Here is a 7,997-nt window from a genome sequence, read left to right on the forward strand (position 1 = left end):
GTGTGTGTGTGTGTGTGTGTGTGTGTGTACGTATTTTCATTTTTTCAAAGAAAAATCGACGAGTATCTACACTTTTGCACGTATAAATAAAAATATTCCATCGAGTACACGTTCGTTTATATCGTGAAATAATTTTTTTTCGATTAACCCAATTATTCATTAGTTAAAAATTATCGTGGTAAACACAGATGCAAAGCTTAGTCGCGTTTTCCATTACTGGGACCATCGAGACGTTCCTAGAAACCTTTTCACGATTTATCGTTCACATTCGAATAGAAGTGAACACTGCAGATGAAGATAACCTCGTACGATATGAATGCTATATGTACGCGTTGCAACGAACAAGGCAAGATACGTGAATGGATGCATAAATACAGCTGAATACCGGTATTTGCTGAAAACCGATGCAAAGATGACTTTCCTTGTTAAAATGGATAGCAAGGATAGAATAATTTTTTTAATCAGAAACACATTTTCGTCTTCTTCGTTCTTTGAATTAATGTTCCTTAAAATATTTTCTTTTGCAATTAATGGCAATAAATAAAAAAATTAAATTTTTCATTCTATGAAATATAGAACATAGAAGATTTTGAATTCCGCGGGATTTATCATTCAAAAATTGCAATTGAATTGAATTTAAATTTAAATTGGCACGATCGAAAAATCGAAAGCGAGACGAATTTAAAAGTTATATTAATCAATTTTTGCTTACAAATAGTAATAATTTTATTTTATATTATACATATATCTTTGAAGTTTTATATCTGAATCACAAAGTATTCTGGTCATTTGTATCCGAACGACTCGAAACACGATGAAACTTCGTGTATTATCATTTACTACTTGACTGGTAGAAAAAGTTATTTCAAAGTTCTCCACTTTTGGTCGCAGAAGATTGTTCCCCGAATGGCGTGGATTCTGACTTTCCAAGCAATCGCGCTTGTTTTAGCGCTTACAACTTAGAATTGCGTGACTTCTGGGAATTTAGACATGGCAAGGCTAATGCATTTCGAATTTCCAACTTTGTGTTACAAAGTGTGAGAAGATCAATGCATGAAGTCGCGACGAAAGTTGAGAGTTTACTCTTGCGGTTGCAAGACGATTAAAAAAAAATGCACGTAGAAATTGCATTAAAATTACTTTTTTTCTTATTTTCTTATTGTTATCAAGAAATTTTTGCTACAAATATTTTCTCTTCATTTTTATCCTGGCAATAGATACTACTTAGCTGTTTTATTTGTCATAACTAACTCTGTGTATCCAAGTCGATAACAGAGCAAATACTCGAGATAGCGAAGAAACTTTTAAGAAATGACAAATATAAGAAGAATTTTCACTATATTAAATTTGCTATTACAATTCTGTCAACAAGAGGTAATTTTCTAAATCTCAATATTATATATTTTGTCCTTTTTCTTATCATTTGATAAAATATTGAAATTGTATTAAAATTTGCAAAAAGTTACTCTTTTTCTACAATTTTAAGGATAGATTAATTAGAGTATGATGCACGATCATACGTATCTTCTTATCAGAATCCTGGATAAATATTACTTGGCATCATCCATATTCAAGTTTAAATTCACATCCTTCTTATCATTTTTTTCAACTCATATTCAGATTTTTTCCTCATTTATAAACTTTTTACAAAGTTAGTTAACATTTAATATGTTTTAAAGTACATATCCATATGTAGAGTGTATAAAAGTGCATTTTCTTCTTTTCATTATATGAAATCTGTCTTATCATTTTGTTCAGCATAATCGAATATTTATAAAACGTATTTTAATTTTTTTACAACAAAAAATTATATAAAGCTGATTGTAATAAAAAACTTATTTTTTTAGGTTAATTTTATAAAAATGACATAAAAGTATTGAAAGAACAATATTTCTGTGCGCGAAGAAAAAAAATTGTTGCACTTCGTGATTATAAATATTATGAGAAAGGAAATATTTTCGTGCGTGCAGAGGAGAAAAAAATCAGATATGAAACATTGTTCTGAAACAAGGTAACATGTTGTACGTTCAAACGTTTTGGAGTTCATTCTACTGTTACAAGAGTGCGAAAGCACTTAAAGTACTTAAAATGAAAAGGAGTTATTTTCTAGCCTACATGGCAATGTGTACGCGATGTTTTCAAAAGGAAACGGATGAAAAGCATATTTTTTGTTGGTTGAAACGTTGTGAACAATGATACAGCTACGTAAAAATAATGTTTATGCATTTCGATTTTAATTTTACTAATGGAATCGACTATATTTTATATATTTTAAATTTTATGATAAATAAACAAGCGTAATTATTGAATGTAATTAATATCGTGAAAATTTGTTCAAAGAGAAATATAAATATTGTACTTATTTTTTTTTTTTAATTATTTTCATTGTATACGTTATATCATTTATCTAGTAAAATAAAATATTTTTAAGAATAGAAATTTTACAAGATTAACAATTTTAAAATGATTCTTCATCCTGTTGTGTTGAAATACTGCGAGATCATGTTATCCTCTTAATACAATAGAATCTATTGTCTTAAATTGTGTAAGTGTGACATAAATACAATGTATCCTTTGTCGAGGAATAAAGCTATCTCTAACAATCTCTCTGAAATGAAAATAACCAGAATATTAATTCTGATACCAAGCTTTCACATAAGCATTTTAGAAGGATATTGTGATCAAAATAACTATAAAAATATATACATAGCATTTTATTCTATATTATTTAATAGGTTGAATAAGTTTTAGTTTTTCAAACATGAAACATGAAGCATTTAAAAAAAAAAAAAAGAGAATGAATTTGGTTCGTTAATTTCGGTTTTTCTACTTGTTACAAAATGCATAGGTGTTCGATGATCGTATAATGTTTTCAAAATAAACCATATTGTATAAAGTATTTCCTTTGAAGTTGTATAATAGATCGTATAGAATAAAACACAATAGAGGAGATTAAGAAAAATAAGGGATGATATATAATAAATATTTCTATAAAAAATCTTAATTTTCGATTTTTTTTCGCCACAGTAAGGAAAACAAAAAGATCATAGATCTATTTTTATGAAAATAAAATATATTTAATTAAAATATATAAAATAAATAAAAATTTTGTAATAAATAATTTTAAAAAATTTTAAAGAACGATCCTAATAGTTTTCTAAAAAAAATTTTCATTTACTTTGATTCCGTCCATTATACATTGTTCAAAAATGTCGCTCTGGGCTCTCTTTTTACATTCTTGGTAAGAAATTTTCATTTCCATAGTTGCATGCGAACCTATTCACCGGTAACCGCCACTTGTTCGTGCCAATTACTGAAAGTATTCTCCAAATTCCTACATTTCAGGCATTATAGATATCTTTAAATCTTTAAAAAATTCTTTCGTATTTCAAATATTTTTTGAAAATACAATAAAATTTAGCAAAAAGAGAAAATATTCGAGATACTCAGCAATAAAATTGTTTAATTTTTAATATCAATTTATTCGTGCAAAGGACAATCGATCAATTATTAATTGTTATAATTTAAAATGAATTTTTGTGAGAATAAGAAAAAAAGATTTTATACCACGTTAAGAGAAAATAAAATGAAAATGTAGCAGGCAACATGTACAAACTTTAAAGGTACAAACTTTAAAGAATGGTATCGACCTGTGCAATTACTTCGAAGTAATGAGTACCACACGAACACCAATTTGTTTGTGGGGTGTTCGTTTAACGCGAATGCTCAGGTGGAAACACACAGCTTAAGCTGTTGGTTTCGGATAAAGACGATAATTTGGGTCGCCCAAATGTGTCATTCGCTAATGAAAATTTATATTTTTATATTTTTTCCTGTTGATCCTTCCTACTACCCTGTACTACAAGATCGAAGACGCTATATTTCTATGAAAATTTATTCCCTCTCTATAAAAAAGTTTTATATAAATTAAAAGTACGTGCATATCGATTTGATCAAAAAGATTTCTCGTTTCTCTTTTTAAAATAATTTGTACAGATAATTTTCAATATTTAGTTTAAATTTTATATAATTTTGCAATCTTTATTGTATTTAATCTAGAAGAATATTAATATTTTTTTATCTTTGATAAAGGGTTTAGCATCAAAATCTTGCGAAGAAAATTTAAAATAATAAATATCTAATCGTGGATAATAATCTTTTTAAAATAAATTGTAATAAGAAAAATTAAAATGGTAGATATCTATTGAAGATAATAATCTTTAAAAAATAAATTGTTACAATTCTTTCTGAGATCATAGCAATCCAAGTTTCAATTGTTGCAATTCTCCTTTTGTTAGGTTGCTATTGGTAAACATTTCTTTTTATTTCCCTTTTTCTACTAAAAGTGTAATGGCGTCTAATCCAATGAACGTGCTATGCAAAATGTACGTACGTTTCATCCAATCCATTGATTCGGAAATTTTTCACAGCAATTGTTCGTAAATGATAATCTTGGTACAGTAACATTAATTATCATAACTTTAACACTTAGATTGATGATTAATAAAATTATTTTTTTTACCAAAGAATTATATTAGGATAAGCTTAAATCTTGATAAGAAAGTTTATTAATAGTATATAAAAAAATGTAATTTAACTCATCAATCAAATTGATTCTTAAAAATAATTTTTAATTATAATTATATTATAATTATATTGTCTGTTCCATCCTTAGATTGAAATCTAAGGAATAACTCGGGTCAAGTGATATTGACAGAGTTCTCTAGATCCAAGGAGAAACAATAGACTTGCAATTAGATACGAGTCTAAATCTTGAAGAGGTTTTGGAAAATATATTTGCCTTTCCATACAGTGAAAGTTTCCGTGAAATGGATCGTGTCCTCTTCGTAGCAATTTCTCCAAAAGGATAATCTTAAAAGACATCCAATCTCAAAACTCAATGCTTTTGCAACTTTGGCTGAATTGCTTTGCACGATTTAGTTCCATATCCATCGCTATTTCCAGAAATCAAATTTGAAAATTTTTTCGTTAAATCTGGATTAAGGAACGTGAAATGACACGAACATTGTAAATAGAATAAATCATATCGATATTAAATTAAATATCTCGCATATAAATCAAATAAAATTTCAAATAAAAATAATAAAAATGATAAATGATCGATATAGTTATTATTATTATTATGTGCAATACAAATCCTTGATATATTCTATTATAAACGACGATGTTTTATTCACTTGATTCACTGAACTGAAAATATCTGCACATGTGCACTGTGATAGTTTAATATGATTTATTAATTTATATTCATGGTTAGAGACACAATATCACACCTGAGAGATAAATATCTTCGATTCGCATAAATTACGATAGAAGCAACGCAATGAAAATTTCTTTCGGATATTTACATTAAATCATCGACAACTTCCAAATTTAATAGGACAGAATCGCTTGAAAATCTGGAAAATTTCATTCCCGCGAAAATCTCATTTCTTGAATTTATTCCAGCTCACGTAATACGTAACATATAAGTATATACATACATGTATGTATCATATACGTGTAATATACATAGATATGTATATATGTATATATATATTTTTTTTTGCACGATATTTAGCACAAGGTATGTTCAACTGGAAATAATGTAACACATAACGAATGAGAATGGTGTAAAATATTCAACGTGAAAGATATATTCGTCCCCTTTTTATTTCGGCGATCTTCCAAGGATATAACCTTTTTTACGTGTTTTACTTATAAGACAATATTGAAGGAGTAGAAAGATCAAGCGATACAAATTGCACGAAGTTATATTGGAAAATTGAAGATTTTGTGTTTGATTTTAGACCAGAAAATTCAGGCTATTCACGAAATTGCGCTACAAGTCGATATTGGGAATCGACGCGCGAACGAAATAATTTTAACAAAAGATGGCGAAAGTTGCATACGGATCTTATGGTTTAAAAGATTTAATCTATTTGTACTCGATCCTCGATTTAACAATTCTACTTATTACGATATTTAACTTATAAAGTTCAAATATTTAACTTATTAGATGTTTAGATATTTACTTGCACGTGGTTATGGTAATATGTAAATGTTTGATCATCAATATTTGTAAAATCTGCTTTTTAGAAATTAACTGTAGTTAACGAAATGTTCGATGTTGTTTGATTAACCTAATTTTTATTAAACGTAACGATCAAACAGCTTTGTGTTGTCGTAGTTGAGTGGACAATTAGATCGTGTAATAGGATGCTGTTCGGACCGATGGCATTTACGGATCCCAATAAACAATAGAATTACAACGTACGCGATACCATAAACTAATAATAAAAAAATAATCAGTTGTAATAATGAATAGTTATATAAATAATGTACAACAAAATATGGTAATTGGTTGCAAACTAACGTGACGTGAAATGGAATAATAAATAGTCGTCAATGATTAAATTGATGAAAACAATGATTAATACGTAATATAGTGTTGAATTGTAATTGTGTCACGATCTAATTTATGCAAATAATGAGTACAATCAAGATTATTTAAACGTCGTTTCCGGATTAAAATCGTTAGTACTTATTTAGTCAATGGATAAATCTGAGATCGTTTTAAGGCACGACGAGGATAAAATGACTGAATAAACAGAAAGTGCACAGATACGCGGATTTTTTTTTTTTTTTGCGAGCATCACTTTCATATATACGGTTTATCGATTGGCCGGATACTAACCTACGCTCATATCGGAAATACAAACGTACCAAAATGACATTTATCACGGATTTGGTCACGTTGCTCTCTCTGTTTAAACGTTCGACAGGACACATATCACGTATAAATGACAAGAAATGAAATTATTCGGGTTAATTTAACACGCATCTCCATTTTCTTTTGTACGATGAAGAGAAAGAGAGAGAGAGAGAGAGAGAGAGACACATACTATTTATACTCGACCGTACATCGAGCAAGCAAAAATAATTGTACATAGTTATCTCTGTAAATCATCATGTTGAACAGAATTATTTGCAAATTAATACGTATAAAATTTAAATATTTGAAAATATAAATTGCATGTGTGTTTTCAGAGGAAAATATTTTAAGCGTTACATATTAATAGAGTACGTTTGCATCTATTTAATAAACTATCTTATGTTGTTGTTTGTAATATATTTTTCTTTTCTCTTCATCGAGTATTCTCAAAGCAAATCAAAGAACAAAAGAAACGCAAAGATTTTCTTTATACACAGATATATGTAGATATAATTAGCTATGTAATATTTTTATTAATTTTCAAATAAATAATTTCTGAATTATATTTTTTATAATTGGCTTAAAACGATCTCAGATTTTTTAAAATATTCATTTGTTATTTTCTTTATATTATTCTGATGAAAATATAAAAATAAATAATTCTTTGCTAGGATGCTGAGACCCTTAAGAAAATTCAATCTGAACTTATGAATTATAAATGGAGGATTCAACCTAATTGAATTCTCTAATAACACTGGGACAGTGTCGCCTGTTAATCCCAAAATCCCACACATTAATAATCTATCTTTTTGAAATATATATTTCAACGTGTGAAGATGTACAGATTTTTCTGTACGAAAGTTTAATTTTACGTACAGTTTTCTCAGAATAAAAAATTTCGTCACTTGTACTATTTGCCCACTGGGATCTTCATTTACGATTCTCTTTTCCATTCTTTTTTGTCCCACATTTTTAATAAAATTACGGTACAAAATTTTTCCATTTATAAAATATACGCATTATCAAGGGAGATACAAAAGATATTTGTTATCTGGACTAATCACAATAGCAATTATACAAAATACAATTCAGAAGAAAGTAAAAATCTCGAACATCTCTTCTCGATTGCTTCACAAAATTCACAGAGAGCGCACCCGTTTCTATTCATTCGCGTCCTCTTGTCCACGCTTTTACATTTGCAATAATTTCTCTATATATTGTGCAATCAATGTTCATTCCTTTATTCGTATTTTTTTTTTTTTTTTTTTTACATTTGAAAAAC

The sequence above is a fragment of the Apis dorsata genome, unplaced genomic scaffold, assembly GCF_000469605.1.
Source record: "Apis dorsata unplaced genomic scaffold, Apis dorsata 1.3 scaffold_194, whole genome shotgun sequence".
Lineage (NCBI taxonomy): Eukaryota > Metazoa > Arthropoda > Insecta > Hymenoptera > Apidae > Apis > Apis dorsata.